This window comes from Podarcis bocagei (genome assembly GCF_964188305.1).
Source record: "Podarcis bocagei genome assembly, chromosome: 8".
Classification (NCBI taxonomy): domain Eukaryota; kingdom Metazoa; phylum Chordata; class Lepidosauria; order Squamata; family Lacertidae; genus Podarcis; species Podarcis bocagei.
Window position 1 is genome coordinate 1,096,224 of NC_138133.1, and position 15,202 is coordinate 1,111,425.

The 15,202-nt window shown below is 42.7% G+C and overlaps 1 protein-coding gene across 2 annotated transcripts in view; it reads right to left on the reverse strand.

The window, feature by feature from the left end:
- Positions 1-15,202, reverse strand: part of ELF1 (E74 like ETS transcription factor 1) — a 75,850-nt gene that overhangs the window by 49,470 nt on the left and 11,178 nt on the right. Inside the window, exon 1 of one of the 2 annotated variants that reach the window (XM_081205997.1) lies at positions 8,260-8,416. The exons of the other annotated variant lie outside the window; for it this stretch is intronic. The gene's annotated coding sequence lies outside the window, so the exon portion shown is untranslated. Of the gene's footprint in view, positions 1-8,259; positions 8,417-15,202 lie in introns of those variants that run through there. 2 annotated transcript variants of the gene reach the window in all.

Sequence of the window (15,202 nt, forward strand, 5' to 3'; positions counted from 1 at the left end):
ATTTTACTTTCTTCATCAAAGAACCATCACAAAACAGGAAGTACCAGAATGGGAAAATTATGGGAGTTAGCTGGGAGGGATTACAACCAAGCCTGGCAATTTTAACTGGGCAATCTTAGATTTTGCTTGGAAAATACTTAATTAAGATTCAATGGATATTGTAACTCCAACTACTTTTTCCTAGGTAAAAATCAACCCTGTAATTGTTTAAAGCATTAAAATATTGCATCATTTAAAAGAGGAATTTTCACAAAAATTTGGAACTAAGAAGCCCAGATCTCTGTGTCAGATCTAACCAATCAGTGGCAACTGAAATAGAGGAGGTGGGGGAAAGAAAGAAACCATATATACTTGTGCCCAAATACACACCAAATTCACAGCAAGCAGGCAGCCACAGAGCCTCCAACTTTTAAAAGCCACTCCTTTAAATTGTGGAGGAAGAAATGAGTGTCTGCTGATAACGGACCTGAAACTCTTGAGAAGCTGGATGGATCTTACTTCTCAACACAGCGTGCATCATTTGAAGAATACACATCTCCATTTGTATTTAGAAATAAAATTCAAATTCCCACCATAAAGGGCTCCTCCTTATGCGCCAGTTTCTTGCTACATTTTGTAACCTAAACTTCCATATACAACTAAAATTATAAAAACAAAAACAATTTACACGCATATACGCAACTTTCCTAAAATTATTCAGATTGCAGACTGTTTCAAATTCTGGAATATTACAAAAAGGACTTTGTAGGTGAGGAAGGGAGAAATGAAGTATAAGTGACACTTAAAGTAACAACTGAGTATACATTCCATAGCTGGAGGAAGGTTGCATCCAAACAGAATGCCAAACCATGGTTTAATGCTATGAAAACCAACACATGCAAGTTTCTCTGCCTCCCAACTCTCTCAAGGAGATCTGAAGCTTCTGCTTCCATTTAACAATTGTTAAGTGTGTTCTCCAAAACCTGAACTGTGGATAATATTAATTATGTCTGTTGAAACAAGCCAGTCAGCCAGACTCGTAAAATATGCTTTAAAATTGATTTATTTCAATAAACCATCATTAAGACAAACCCCTGTTGGTCAAACATCACAACAAGCTATGGCTAATCTAATATTGAAAACTCCCCAAATCTTTCTTCCAACTGTGCCAGGGATGGAGGAGGAAGCACATGAGACCAAAGCTGACTGAAGCTTATTCTTGAACAGTTGAACAAAGCCAAAGTTTCTCAATCCTTTTTGGGAGTGGGGAATGTGTTTGAGACTTGAATCTGAAAAGATGTTACAATATATTTACTGCCATATTCCTTTGTACATTACAGGGTCTCTTCCGATGTATCATCTAAGTCTGCCAGTTGTCCATGGGGAGGCAATTCTATTTCCCCAGGGAGCCTCTTGACATCTGAAGGCAACCCTGTTTAGTGAAGTTTTTAATATTTGATGTTTTATTCGTTTTTTAATCTGTTGGGAGCCACCCAGAGTGGCTGGGGAAACCCAGCCGGATTGAGGGGGTTATATCATCATCATCATCATCATCATCTTCAAGTGAGTCATTTTTATCATGATCAAAGTCTGCCAAGCACCTCAAGACCATTTTTCTGTTGCTCGTAAATTTGGTTTCTTCCAGTTGTTTGCCCACATCTTATGGATCTTGAGGAGAGTGGAAGCGATGCATTGCATCTACTGTACTACTTTGATCTTCCTACTATTTCTTTCAGCACAAAATGAACTCAATTAACAAAGCCTTCTTTTTAACAGTGGTTACACTTTAAGGCTTAGATGCTTTCCCCCTTCACTAGGAATAATTTTACACAGCCTTAAATTGCATTGATTAGACCCCTGTGGGTCTAATCACTGCTAACGCATCAGAAAGAAGCACTGCAAATAAACTTCTTTTCCCAAAGTCTTATTGAAGCAGAATTGCTTTAAGCTTCGTGTATAAAAATATCCTTGGCATATTATTAGCAGAACTAACCATAAAACAATTACCCAATAAAATATTGCCTAGGTCTGGGGTTGCCAACATAGTTCCTGTGGGCATAGATGCCCCCACATACACCCTCCCTGGTGCCCACTTCTGAAATTAGGCTTGAAAGAAGCATCCGGCTGTAGCCGATAGTTGCCATGTGCGTTTAGTTGTAGCATGTGTGTGCAGTGCCCACAACAGTTTCTCCAAGTCTGTGTAAATATGCAGACGCAACCATAAGGGTTGGCGACCCTTGGCCTAGGTTAACTATTTCATATGGTTCAGCAAGTAAGCAGTACACAAATGCAGAGTATTCACTTCTACAATAAGTGAATGCTATGCCCTACAATTCCTGACTTGGTTGGACGTTCAGAAGCCATTCTGAGCACAGACAAAAGGTTGGTTCAGAATCAGATCTACAAATTATGCTCAACAGAGTGCAGAATGCGATGGGGGGTGGTGTGGATTCACAAGTGCCCTATGAGGTCTTTGCATGTGCAATCAGAAAGACAACACATATCTCCTACAAGACTGCACTTTTAATGATCTTGCATTTATTAATGTTCTGTCACTCAAGTTATATTAGGTGGAACTATTTCAGAATAAAGTATTACTGATGCAAATCACATCTACTTCCTCTGGTCCTTCCTGGAGAAAGTGATGAAAGGAGAGCAGTTTCAGGGTGCTATAAAGTATACCTTTAAGGTCTGTATATAAAATCACTGTGAGGGAAGTCACCTGGAGGTTTGGGTTGAAGTGCCATCAGTGAAGTGCCACCCAGTTCTACTTCTCTTTTCTATCTGCTAACCCCAGGGAGGCCCTGAGGCAGTTTTTGGGTGGATGAGAGGAAACAAGGTGAAGCTTAATCCAGGTAAGAAGACTGTGCTGTGGGTGGGAAAACCAACTCCAAATACTCTGAATGGAAGTTTGCAAATGCTCCCAGACTAGGTTGCCCTCCCCACGGAAAGGGGGTAGCCTTCTTTTTACTATGCTTTTACCGCTGGCTTCAGTGGTTGGTTTGTGGCTGCATTTTTAGTAAAGTCACATTAGCTCATTTTAGTACAGTTGTACCTCTGGATGCGAACGGGATCCGTTCTGGAGTCCCATTTGCACCATGAGCAGAACACAACCCGCATCTGCGCAGGTCGCCACATCTGCGCATGATGTCATTCTGAGTGTTTGCGCATGCACGAGCGGCGTAACCTGTTCCGTTACTTCCGGGTCGCCGCGGGACGCAACCTGAAAATGCTCAACCTGAAGCATCTTTAACCCGAGGTATGACTGTAATTCATTGCCCTGTTTTGAAATGTATGATTTAAAAACAGATTATGGTTTGAGCGTGTCAGTTTTTGTAAACCATTCGAAAGCACGTCAAAGTGCAAGTAGATAAATAGATACCGCTCCAGCGGGAAGGTAAACGGCGTTTCCGTGCGCTGCTCTGGTTCGCCAGAAGCGGCTTAGTCATGCTGGCCACATGACCCGGAAGTTGTACGCCGGCTCCTTCAGCCAATAAAGCGAGATGAGCGCCGCAACCCCAGAGTCGGTCACCACTGGACCTAATGGTCAGGGGTCCCTTTACCTTTTTTAAGGTAAAGTTAGTCATGGTGTCAGTTTCAGGACAAAGGAGGGTTCCTGCTTCGCCTTAATTTCCGCTTAGAGAGCTGTATATGAGGAAAGTTATAATGCCTTCCCTCTGGGTATGCGGCACAATATTCTAAATTTAGCAAGTATCCTTTGTACTCTGACCCTTCCCCCTTTGCAAAATCAACAGTAATGGAGGTGTTGCCAATCCTCTCTCATGAGCATCCTTTGCTCTGGTTAAGAGGTTGCCAGAATTCTACTGTCCCCTGCAAGATGAATGAAATCCTGCATATGATGCCCAGGGAACAACTACATTAGTCATTTTTGTCATCAAGTAGCTTCCAGTTTTACCACAGAGCCTACGACTTGCCGATCAGAAAGTCAGCGGTTCAAATCCCCGTGACAGGGTGAGCTCCCATTGCTTGGTTCCTGCTCCTGCCAACCTAGCAGTTCGAAAGCACGTCAAAGTACAAGTAGATAAATAGGTACCACTCCGGTGGGAAGGTAAACGGCGTTTCCGTGCGCTGCTCTGGTTCGCCGGAAGCGGCTTAGTCATGCTGGCCACATGACCCTGAAGCTGTATGCCGACTCCCTCGGCCAATAAAGTGAGATGAGCGCTGCAACCCCAGAGTCGGCCACGACTGGACCTAATGGTCAGGGGTCCCTTTACCTTTACCTTCCAGTTTTAATGGAGGGGGGAGCATAAACTGAGGAGCAAGAACAGATTGGTCAGATAACCAAAAACATGTAAAGATTTTGTTATAAAAATCAGGATACAACTATTGTGTAATCTGCAAAAATCAACAAGTGAGGTTTTTCAAGACGCAGAGGCAAATATAAGCATCAACTCATGTCTTTTGATCAAGTAGCTGTTAAAGTACAGCAGAAGAGGCCAGCAGAATACAAGAAATTGGCAACTCCGCAAACTTTGAAACCACAGAGATAAGAACAGATGTGGTAAACATCAAAAAATATATTCCAACACATTTTTAGCCTTCACTGCTTTTCATCAGTGGAACGTTACTGAAAGGGTTACTTTTACTCCCAAGCAAGTTGGTGACAATCCCTTGAAAGAGACCTCCTGAAAAATAATTGCAGTAGTACCTTATTTTGCCTATACTCCAGAAATATACTAGGACTTCTGAACAGTTTCTTGCTACTCTGCTGCTCCTGGATAATAATTCCGGTGTAACATACAATGTGGCCAAATTCTGCGGAGCAACAATTAAAATGTGACACATAATGACTAGCACCCAGGAGTAGTATATTGACAAATGATCATGAAGGGTTCCCTCTGATGGATAAATGACGAGCTGGAACTGCTTTTTTATGTATATGTAATTTTATTTATTTTAGTTTGTTCTAAGATTTTAAATTTTTTAATTGGTGATTTCATCCTAATGCTGGTCATTGACCATAATAAAACAACTTGACTTGAACTGCCGTAGTTGCTATTTAACTTTGCTTGAGTCCCAGAAACTCCAAGTGAACACACAACATGAGTAGGTGCCAAACAACAATTTTGCTCGCTTAATGAAGAGATGCACTTCTCTCTTTCCCTATCCACCCATCCTCTTTCCCAGTTTTAATATTTTGATATAAACCACTTTTTGTGAAATGCAGCGCGAGAACACACAGACACACCAGAACCAACAACACAAAACATCCCAAATGTTTCTATGTGGGTCCTGTTCTGTTCAGCTAGGTCAGCCATTCTATTCTGTTCTGTTCCTTTTCTTTCCAATAGGCTAGATATCACATTCACTGTTCACGCAAAGGACAAATTAATAGAGACTTCATATCCAACAGCAGCCGCCACCTGGGTTGCTGTGACACATGGAACAAGCAACTTGGCACTGCAATTCACCACTTTTTGTTAAATACGTCCAACAATTTGGAAATGAAGGGTTGCTTTAAAAAACAACAACCCCAAAAACCCCAGTAATGAAGAAATGCTCCTACTGCAAGCAGAAAATATTTTATAATGGTCATTTCAATACCAATGTTTTAAAAAGAAGCTGGCTGACTTGGTTTTGACAGAATATGTCAGGAGACCACTAGGAACTATGAGAACATTAATAATCATTACAAAAAGTGAACATTCACCTTTAACTTTTTACGCTGCCCCTTAAGCGAGATACGATGTGATGAGAATCTCCTGTACTTTTTCTACACTACGTAACAGTCATGGAGGAGATCAAGCTGGGAAAACTATAGGGGAGGGGACTGATCCCACAACACCTTCCACTTAAAAATTGCCTCCTCCTTCAAGGTTGATCTTTCCCCTTGGAAAAATTGCAGGTACCCATATAATTCTGCCCCCAAAAGGGGCAGGTGGAATTTTTAACCAAGAAATGAAACAGAGGTGTGGGTTAACCAAAGACTAGACCACCACCGACCCCTCTCGCTCTCCAAGCTTCAGCGAAAGCCTGCATTCGCCCCATAGGACGCACCCAGATTTCCCCTTCAATTTTGGAGGGGAAAAAGTGCGTCCTATAGGGCGAAAAATACAGTAATCAGTGCTTTTTTTCTTAATTTTTTTTAGGGGTACTCTCATTTTGACTCAAGAAAATCACCATTTTATAGTTCAGATCAGGAAAAATATAATACAGTAAATGGACAAAAGTACAAAGATTCCCAAAATGTTTAGGAGTATTCATATCCCTGTGTCCCCCCAGAAAAAAGCACTGCACATAATACTTGGAACACATTTGAAAGAAATCCATATTTTAGTGTGACAGCACACATTTTGTAATCATTTTGGTCATTTTGAAATCAGGCCAGCACATCCACTGCACTTTTTCTAGTGTCTGCTAAAAATGTTTTGTTTAGGCGTGACTATCTAGAGATGTAGAACGTTGGCCTGTGTTTTAATCTGATTTTTTGCTTATCACTGATTTTATTTTATTTTAAATGTTTTAAATAGTTGTTTTTAACTGGTTTTATTGAGAATCTTATTGTTTTATTATTTTTGTAAACTGCTTTGAATGTGTTTTTTTAAAAAAAAAAACCACACACACACAATCAAGCACTACATAAACTTTAATGAATAAATAAATATCTAGTTTGGCCTTCTGAGGCTAGCAACCCAAAGCTGTCATGTTCAAGGGCTTCTGCCCAACTCGGGAGAATGGTTTAAAGGCTGTTGTTGTTTGTTTTGAGCAGCATACACCTCCTGCCCCTATCACCAACCTTTCACATCTCCTCAGATTCAAAAGAGGCTTGCTTTGTGGCACCGGTAAAGGTTGACTGCGGTTCACAAAAAGTTGTCCTAAAGCATTACTGAATACAGACAGCAATCACCAAGTTCTTTGGAACACAGATATACCAGTATATGTGGATTTCAAAGTTATTTTTAAATATCTGATAACATAGGCTCCTTATATGCTAGGAAATACCACTACTTTGAAAGCATTAAACACCAGGGATACTGCAGGAGAACTTAATAGAGAGGCTGAAACAAAGGAACAGTACCAGAAATTGAACAGCATCTGACCAAGCCCCCCCCCCCCCCCGCCAACATGCAAGCTTTCTATCTTGGTAATGCTGGTAGCAGCAAAAAGCCCCATTGTATTCCATAGACACAGGGAGACGTTACAGGCAGCTTTTCCTCTGGCATTGCATCTTCTGTTTTAAGGAATCAGACCTGGTTTTAAAAGTTGATCAAGTTTTGTTTTCAGTTGAAAAGGGGAAATAAAACACAGCTTACTCAGATAAGCCTTCAGCTAAAACTGACAACTAACGCCTAAACAAGACAGGCAGAATCCCCCATCTAAAATCATGTTGTGGAAAACAGACATGTCAATAGACAAATAATTTACAACTCAAGTCAATAGACAAATAATTTACAACTCAAGCGTATTCCCCTCCCCTCATAGAAACAGCCTTTCCACTCCTTGGTCCTAACCTGAGACCTTTACGTTACAACACAAACTCCCTTCTGCTATAAAATGTAATATATACGTTTTGCAGTATAGAACAGCAGAAATTCCCAGCAACAACAGTCTTTAGGATTATGACAACTACAAACTCTTATTTTTCATTTTTTGGGTAGCATAACAGAAAGATGAGTGCTAAAATCACAGACAACAGAAGACTGGCTCAGTCTTCCTCAGTTCAGTCTCTTGGATGTGAACAATCAGAATTCAACTCTTTAACCCAGCTCAGTTTACTAATGTGTCGTCTGGAGGATTGCCACAGGCTTGCCTATACCATGCTTAGACACACGTAACTATTTTACAAATAAGAATCCACCTTAAAGGTAAAGGCTACACCTGAAATGTATTTTTTCTGTGGCACACAGTGCTGGATTTCAACAGTTTATATTATATTAGTTTCGTTTTTCAAAAGCATTAAATCCATTAACACTTTTATATATAGGTAAACCAGTAAAGCTGACAGGCCCCTTAAAGTGATTTTCATTTTTCCTGCAATCAAAGTTATTGTGCTACAACAGATCATTTTCCCAGCCTTAATCTTGCAAACCCATTTTTTAATATTGTGGCAAACAAAACATTTAAATACAAAACAGTCATTATTACACTATCTGTTCCCTATTTTTAATTAAATTAAGCGTGTGACTTTCAATTATTAACATAGCCAAAAGCACACAGCCATGTTTGTTTTTAAAAACTCAGCAGGTACACCTAATCCTCTACTAGAAATATTAAATTTAAGTTACAGACACTTCACCAAGTTAAGTCAGTCAAAATTACCTTGATCTAAGATGTTTGCAGAGTCCCAAAAGCTAGACAGTAAAAAGTAATCCAGCAGTTTTGTGCAGTTAAAATGGCTTCTGTAGATTGGGGAAGTGGTGTGTGTGCTTCAGCTTATGAGTCATACATGAAACTAAATGTTTCTCAGAGAGGCACGCCCAGGTTGCTGTGGGCCCAATTACTCCACCAGGTCAAACATGCAAATCTTCAGGTAAGAGGGGAAAGAGAGAACAACCTGAATCAGCCAGCCACACCTTAACTAGTTGGAGAGCAAAGGCCGACCAATTGCAGAAGCAAAGTGGAGCATACAGACGGCACGCTCAACAAGAGGACAAGGAAAGGCCACAGCAATTCGTGCAGCCCTATCAGATATTCCTCCCTGCGCTCTGTTTGCTAAAGAACCGAAGAATTTCACTGTTCAGAGAAGTTAATGATCAATCACCAAACCCTTTACACTGTAAATCAGCTAAACACAACTTTGCAGTATTGTTAAAACCACTTAATTCGAATATCATTTACTTCAATTAAATTGCAACAGAAGCCATTGTTTTTACCAGAGTAGTAATTATTCTGAACACTGCATAACCTTGCACTGGGGGAGCGGGGGCATCAGGGTGGTTTGCAATACTTCTGCCATGTAAGATAACTCTTCAGCATAGCTTTTTTGGTTTGAGTCAAAAAATAAGAACATAAAAAGGGAACTTGGAAAAACAATTACATACAGCAAGACCAATCTGACAAGGTGTAGCCATTCAGTAAAGGCAGGGCAAAATGAAACTGGAATCAGGAAGGACAGTCCTAGCACTAGCCAGGAAGTTGCAAAGGAATGCACTGATGATAGTCAGTTTGGATGGGGGCTTTTATCCATTTCCGCAGTCACACAATCCATCAATTAGTAGCTGAACTGGGTTCCACACAGTCACAAAAACAAATAAACCGAAAAAGCCACAAAAACGCAAAATAAATAGCAAAAACAAAAGTGCCAATCTTAATCCATTCCAGATGTCTGTTTGACTTTCAAAATATCAGAAAACCAAGGTGCAGCTTCTGATTGGTGCAGGTGCCCCGGAATCAATAGCCAACAACCGCATTGGACGTTTGGCTGACCAAAAAATGTTTGAAAACTGGAACACTTCCAGGTTTTCGGCGTTTGAGAACCAAGGTACTGCAGTCGGCAGCAGTGTCCAGGCAGAAATCGGGAAACTGTCCGGGAAAATGCAGACGTATGACAGCCCATGGCAGCAGTGCCCTTTTTGCCAGTTTTCCATACAAATAGCTCAAAAACAGCAATCTACCCCAAGGGTCATCTAGTCCAACCCCCTGAAATGCAGGAATGATTTTATAGAAAGCCACCCTGACAATTTTAATCACGATTCTAATAATATATTAAAAAACCATGTGCCAGAATTGTTACCCCATATTGCAGAGGGGTGGATGGGGCTTGCCTTAGACCACTTTGTGAGTTCACGAAAGAATCAGCAATTGAACCAGTTTGTAGTTTGGTCTCAGGTTCTACTCTGGCAATTTTGCTTATGTCAACTCAATTAGGCTATCTTTTAAGACAAAACCCTCACAAGACCTCTTACATGGAAAGTATATACAGAATTAAAACCAATAAACAATTTATTTATTCGTCTGTGACCACCATAAAACAAACATTCATGTGATAATGCCTAAATACAGACTTCTGGGATAAAAAGATGGCTGACTAGTTGTTTACTGTTGGTATTCCGTCAACAGAGATAATTATGCAGTGATTAATGACAGCCAAGACATAAATCTTGGTTGTCACATCCTCTCTTTGAATATGGGGGATCCAAGGGATCAACCTCTAATGCTCTGAAGAAAGCTACTCTTCACGCTGAAGACGGGGGCGTTTCTGATACAGTGAGTGACTGGGAGAGAGAAACCAACCACTACTGTGCCCAGACACCACAGAATAGCCCTGAAGGTTAGCCCTCGAGGCATTAGGTCAGCTAGATCTCCCTTCTTTAATTATCTTTGAGACTGTGATTAATTACAACTGAGGTGATCTGTCTACCAGTTAAACTATCACCTGGAATGTAAACTGACTGCTGGCGTAGGAAGAGGCATTAACAGACTGAAAGTAAAACAAAAAAACAAATTTTAATTGTTTGTGACTAGGAAAGATTATTAACAAATAAGGAAGCTCTGATTGTTAAGAATTTTCATTTTATATTGCTTTTATTTCTTTGTCCCTTATGTGGAGTCCTGGCTGCAAAAGGGAAACTAAATTTTTCAACCATCGGAAAGGAATGCACTTCTTTGTTAAAGAGACAGATGCAAGTTTTCAGATGCAAGGCAGAAACTGTTAGGTAGAGACTAACAGAAACCAGTATGGTAAAAATACTGTTGAACACCACTGGCTGTTGGTACCATGTGGCAATTATTGGATGACCAACTGAAAGAGCTCCATAAAATGGTGAATGAAAGATCAAACTAAATTCTACCTGGTCATCCTTCCATTACCATCCCATAGGAAAAATGAGTAGTGGCTCTAAGGGTCGGAGCTTCTCAACCACTCTCCATTTCCGCCTCCAAGTGGCCATTCCAAAAAGTAACCACAAAAAAGCTGATGAGGTTTCTATACCATCTGGATTACGTTTACTCCACTGAGTTCCCCAATATGTCTCAATAAATGCTTTCATAAAAACTAGGTTAATCTGGTTGCAATGTTATATGCTTACTGAGGAGTTAAGTAGTACTGAACACAATGAGAATTACTTTTGAGTAAACAAGCCTATGATCAAGTTACCAGTCTATCTACTGTGGTGCCCACCCATTCTTTCTGTTCTGGGGATACATGTCCGACTTGAAAATGTAGAGATACCCTTAGCATTATCAAACATATAATGCCAGAGTTGATAGCAAAAGCAATACGTTCCTTCAGCAAAAAAAAAAGGAAACAATTTTAAGAAGGAAAAAGCTTTCTCCTAAAGGCCTCCTTCTTGGCTGGGACATATGACTAAGGGTGAATGTACAGTGCTTTACAAAGAAAGAGAAGTAGGCTTGCAGAGCAGCTACTGCCCATGGATGCATAAGACTCTTCCACTCACCCCTCTCCCTCCATCTCCATGGAACCAGTTTTTCAGGTTTTCTAAGTTATACTCTGGAAAACCCAAAACAGGCCCTGAAGAGTGTGTCAACTCTGCTGAAATAGTGGCATTTATGTTCCGGTGGTACAACTGTTGCAGATGTATTGATTTCCAACCTTCAAGGTCTGTACATAGTCAAACATGTAAACGGCCTCTTGCCTAGCCATCTGTAGTAAGAACTGCATCCAGGGAATGAGACGCTCAAGAGGAGTCTGGATGAGGCATAATTAGCCCCTACCCACCCCCCAGTGGAGCGGGGGAGACGGACCACGCAGACAGAAATACAGTCACCCATGCATACAGAACCTGGCAGGCAAAGATACATCCACATGTAATTAACATAAAGCAGGCCAGCCCACAGGCCAGGCATAAGCACAGATAGGAGCAGACATAATTCTACCACATCCAATTCCCCATCAGTCACATCCACAATACAGTGGTACCTCGGGTTACATATGCTTCAGGTTACATATGCTTCAGGTTACAGACTCTGATAACCCAGAAATAGTGCTTCAGGTTAAGAACTTTGCTTCAGGATGAGAACAGAAATTGTGCTCCGGCGGCGCGGCAGCAGCAGGAGGCCCCATTAGCTAAAGTGGTGCTTCAGGTTAAGAACAGTTTCAGGTTAAGTACGGACCTCCAGAACAAATTAAGTACTTAACCCGAGGTACCACTGTACCATCTAGTGCAATCTGGCAGAAACACAGAGGATACAGAAACTGAATTTTCCAGGCTCCCCCACCTTTCCCAGGCCCGTAGTGACATGGGAATGCTCAGGATGTGGAACATCTCAACAGTCAACTGCCTCACAGTATCAGCAGAATATATAACCTACATGTATCAAGCTCAACTCAGATGACAATTCACCTGCCACAGGGCTATGCCTCACATGCCCTGCCTACATGGATTCTGATGTCACAAGGGATGGCTCAGGTGAAGGGCCACCATAGTGAAGGGGCATCCTGCCCTCACAGCTGGTGGGGAAAGCAGAACTTTGTTAACATTTTGGGAAGCAAGTCTGAGAACAGAGATGCTTTTGAGACAACAAGACCTGGCAGGTCAGTTGGGGAAAAGGGAGACATGTGTAGGTAACTGCTGAACAACCCAAGTGCCCCACCTCGTATAGATAATCAAAGGCAGTGGAAATGCCCCTGAGCAAATAGCTGCCCTTCCAGTCTTTCCAACACACGTGGACTACCAGGCCCCATCTCAGGTTGCAGATGCCAAGGTTCAGCGGTTCACCCCACACATATGCAATTATTTCCAGAAGCCTCAACAAAGAGGCCTGTGCAGCAGGTCCCAATCACCATTCTCGCTCTATCTCATTTATCCGTTCGCCAGGTCAGAGACACAATATGCATTTGTACCAGCAGGGGCCAGCTGTACAAAGACAATGGGGATGCAACCCCTTCCTGGTACCGCTGATGGCCTGCACAAATAGAACCTGAGTACAGTGGGCATGGCTTGCAGCACCTCATACAGAGCCAGGCTAATGGTCCATTTCAGGCAGGAATATCTCCTACCTCCACCAGGAGATGCCAGGGGTTGAACCTGGGACCTTCTGCATGCAAAGCAGGTGCTCTGCCACTGAGTTACGACTCATAGTCTTCCACAATGCTTGTTTTCCTTTTCCCAAGCGAGTCTCTCCCAGCCATCAAAGAATAGGAATGCAGTGGAATTTGCACAGGGAAATCACCAGCATATCCACTCCCTGGGAAATATTCTCACTTTGGCTTCCACAGCAAGTCCTCTTGGCATGTGATCAACACAGTTATATATATGCGCAGGCAGGTGACAAAGGGTGTGCATATTTATATAAATGTATGCAAATGCTGCATTCTGGATTAGTTGTACTTACGGGTCGGTCACCTTCAAAGGTAGTCCCACATAGAGCACATTGCAGTAGTCCAAGCGGGAGATAACTAGAGCATGCACCACTCTGCTGAGTCTGCGGGCAGATAAGGTCTCAGCCTGCATACCAGATGGAGCTGGGAGATAGCTGCTCTGGACACAGAATTGCCTTGAGCCTCCATGGACAGCTGTGAGTCAAAATTTACTCCCAGGCTGCGCACCTGGTCCTTCAGGGGCACAGTTACCCCATTCAGGACCAGGAAGTCCTCCACATCTGGCCTCCCCGTCCCCCCAAAACAGTACTTCTGTCTTGTCAGGATTCAGCCTGAATCTGTTAGCCACCATCCATCCTCCAACTGCCTCCAGACACTCACACAGGACCTTCACCGCCTTCACTGGTTCTGATTTAAAAGAGAGGTAGAGCTGGGTGTCATCTGCATATTGATGAACACCCAGCACAAACCCTCTGATGATCTCTCCTAGTGGCTTCATATAGATGTTAAAAAGCATGGGGGAGGACGTAACCTTGAGGCACCTCACAAGTGAGAGGCCAGGGGTCTGAACACTCATCCCCCAACACCACTTTCTGGACAAGGCCCAGGAAGGAGGAGAGGAACCACTGTATAACACTGCCTCCAGCTCCCAGCCCCTCTAGACAGTCCAGAAGGATGTCATGGTCGATAGTATCAAAGGCCGCAGAGAGATCCAGCAGAACTAGGAAACAGCTTTCACCTTTGTCCCTAGGCTGCCAGAGATCATCCACCAGTGCGACCAAGGCTACCATATTTTTCGCTCTATAAGACACACTTTTTCCCTCCTAAAAAGTAATGGGAAATGTGTGTGCATCTTATGGAGCGAATGCAGGCTGCGCAGCTATCCCAGAAGCCAGAACAGCAAGCGGGATCGCTGCGCAGCGAAAGCAGCGATCCCTCTTGCTGTTCTGACTTCTGGGATAGCTGCGTGAAGTTTCTTGAGGGCAACGGGAGGAACAGTCCCCCTGCCCTGAAGAGGCTTTGCGTTGCTTTCGCTGAAGCAGAACAGCAAGACGGATCGCTGCTTTCGCTATGCAGCAATCCCTCTTGCTGTTCTGACTTCACTTCACTGGAGAGGCGCAGCACAGCGCCTCTCCAGCAAAGCAGGAGGAGAAATAGAAGGGGCTCCGTTCCTCCTCCCGCTTCACTGGAGAGGCGCTGCGCAGAGATGGAGAGCTGCGCAGCGCCCCTTCTGCAAAACGGGAGTGGCAATAGCAATGGCAAAGAGGACCTTCTTCACCGCCTCTATTGCATCTGCATCGACATTGAGCTCTAACGGTGAGTTTTCCACCACTGGTGCTCTAGCCATCTCAATGATTGTTTCATCGCCCTCAGCTCCGGGGAAAACCACAGGGCTGTCCGGGCTCCATGCAACTGGAGAGGGCGCTTCGGAGCCAGACACTCGATAGCCCTTGTTAACTCTGAATAGTGGCTTGAAAAGTCTTCAGAACACAGTAAATCTGACAGCTTTTGATCAGTTCAAAATCAACCACTAAATACAAGGATACTTATACTCAAGGAATGCATGAGCTAAAACATGCAAGCAGATGTACACATCAACTGAGTTGGTTTCACTTTTTTTCTTCTTTCAAAATTAAAATGTGCTTCTCTATCCCCCCCCCCCCCGCCCAACCAAATAGTGGAACAGCAACATTGCTTCAGTCAAAGGGTTCTGGCTAAAGGTTGGAAGGTTTGGGGGGGGGGGGGTTGCATTATTTTTCCTGTAAATTATGGCGTTAAAATAGAAACATTGTAACACCAGCAGATGCTGAGTTACTTATAGGCTGGAACTAGACACATCAAAGAAGTGTTTCAGTTTAAAGCATTATGTACAGAGGCCATATGTTCCCAAAAGTCAGGAGCTGTTCCTCGGTTTCCAAATGTCTCACTGCCCGCTGCTAAGACTAGATTTATTCTGTAAGGCCAAGCTTAATAAGATGGGGG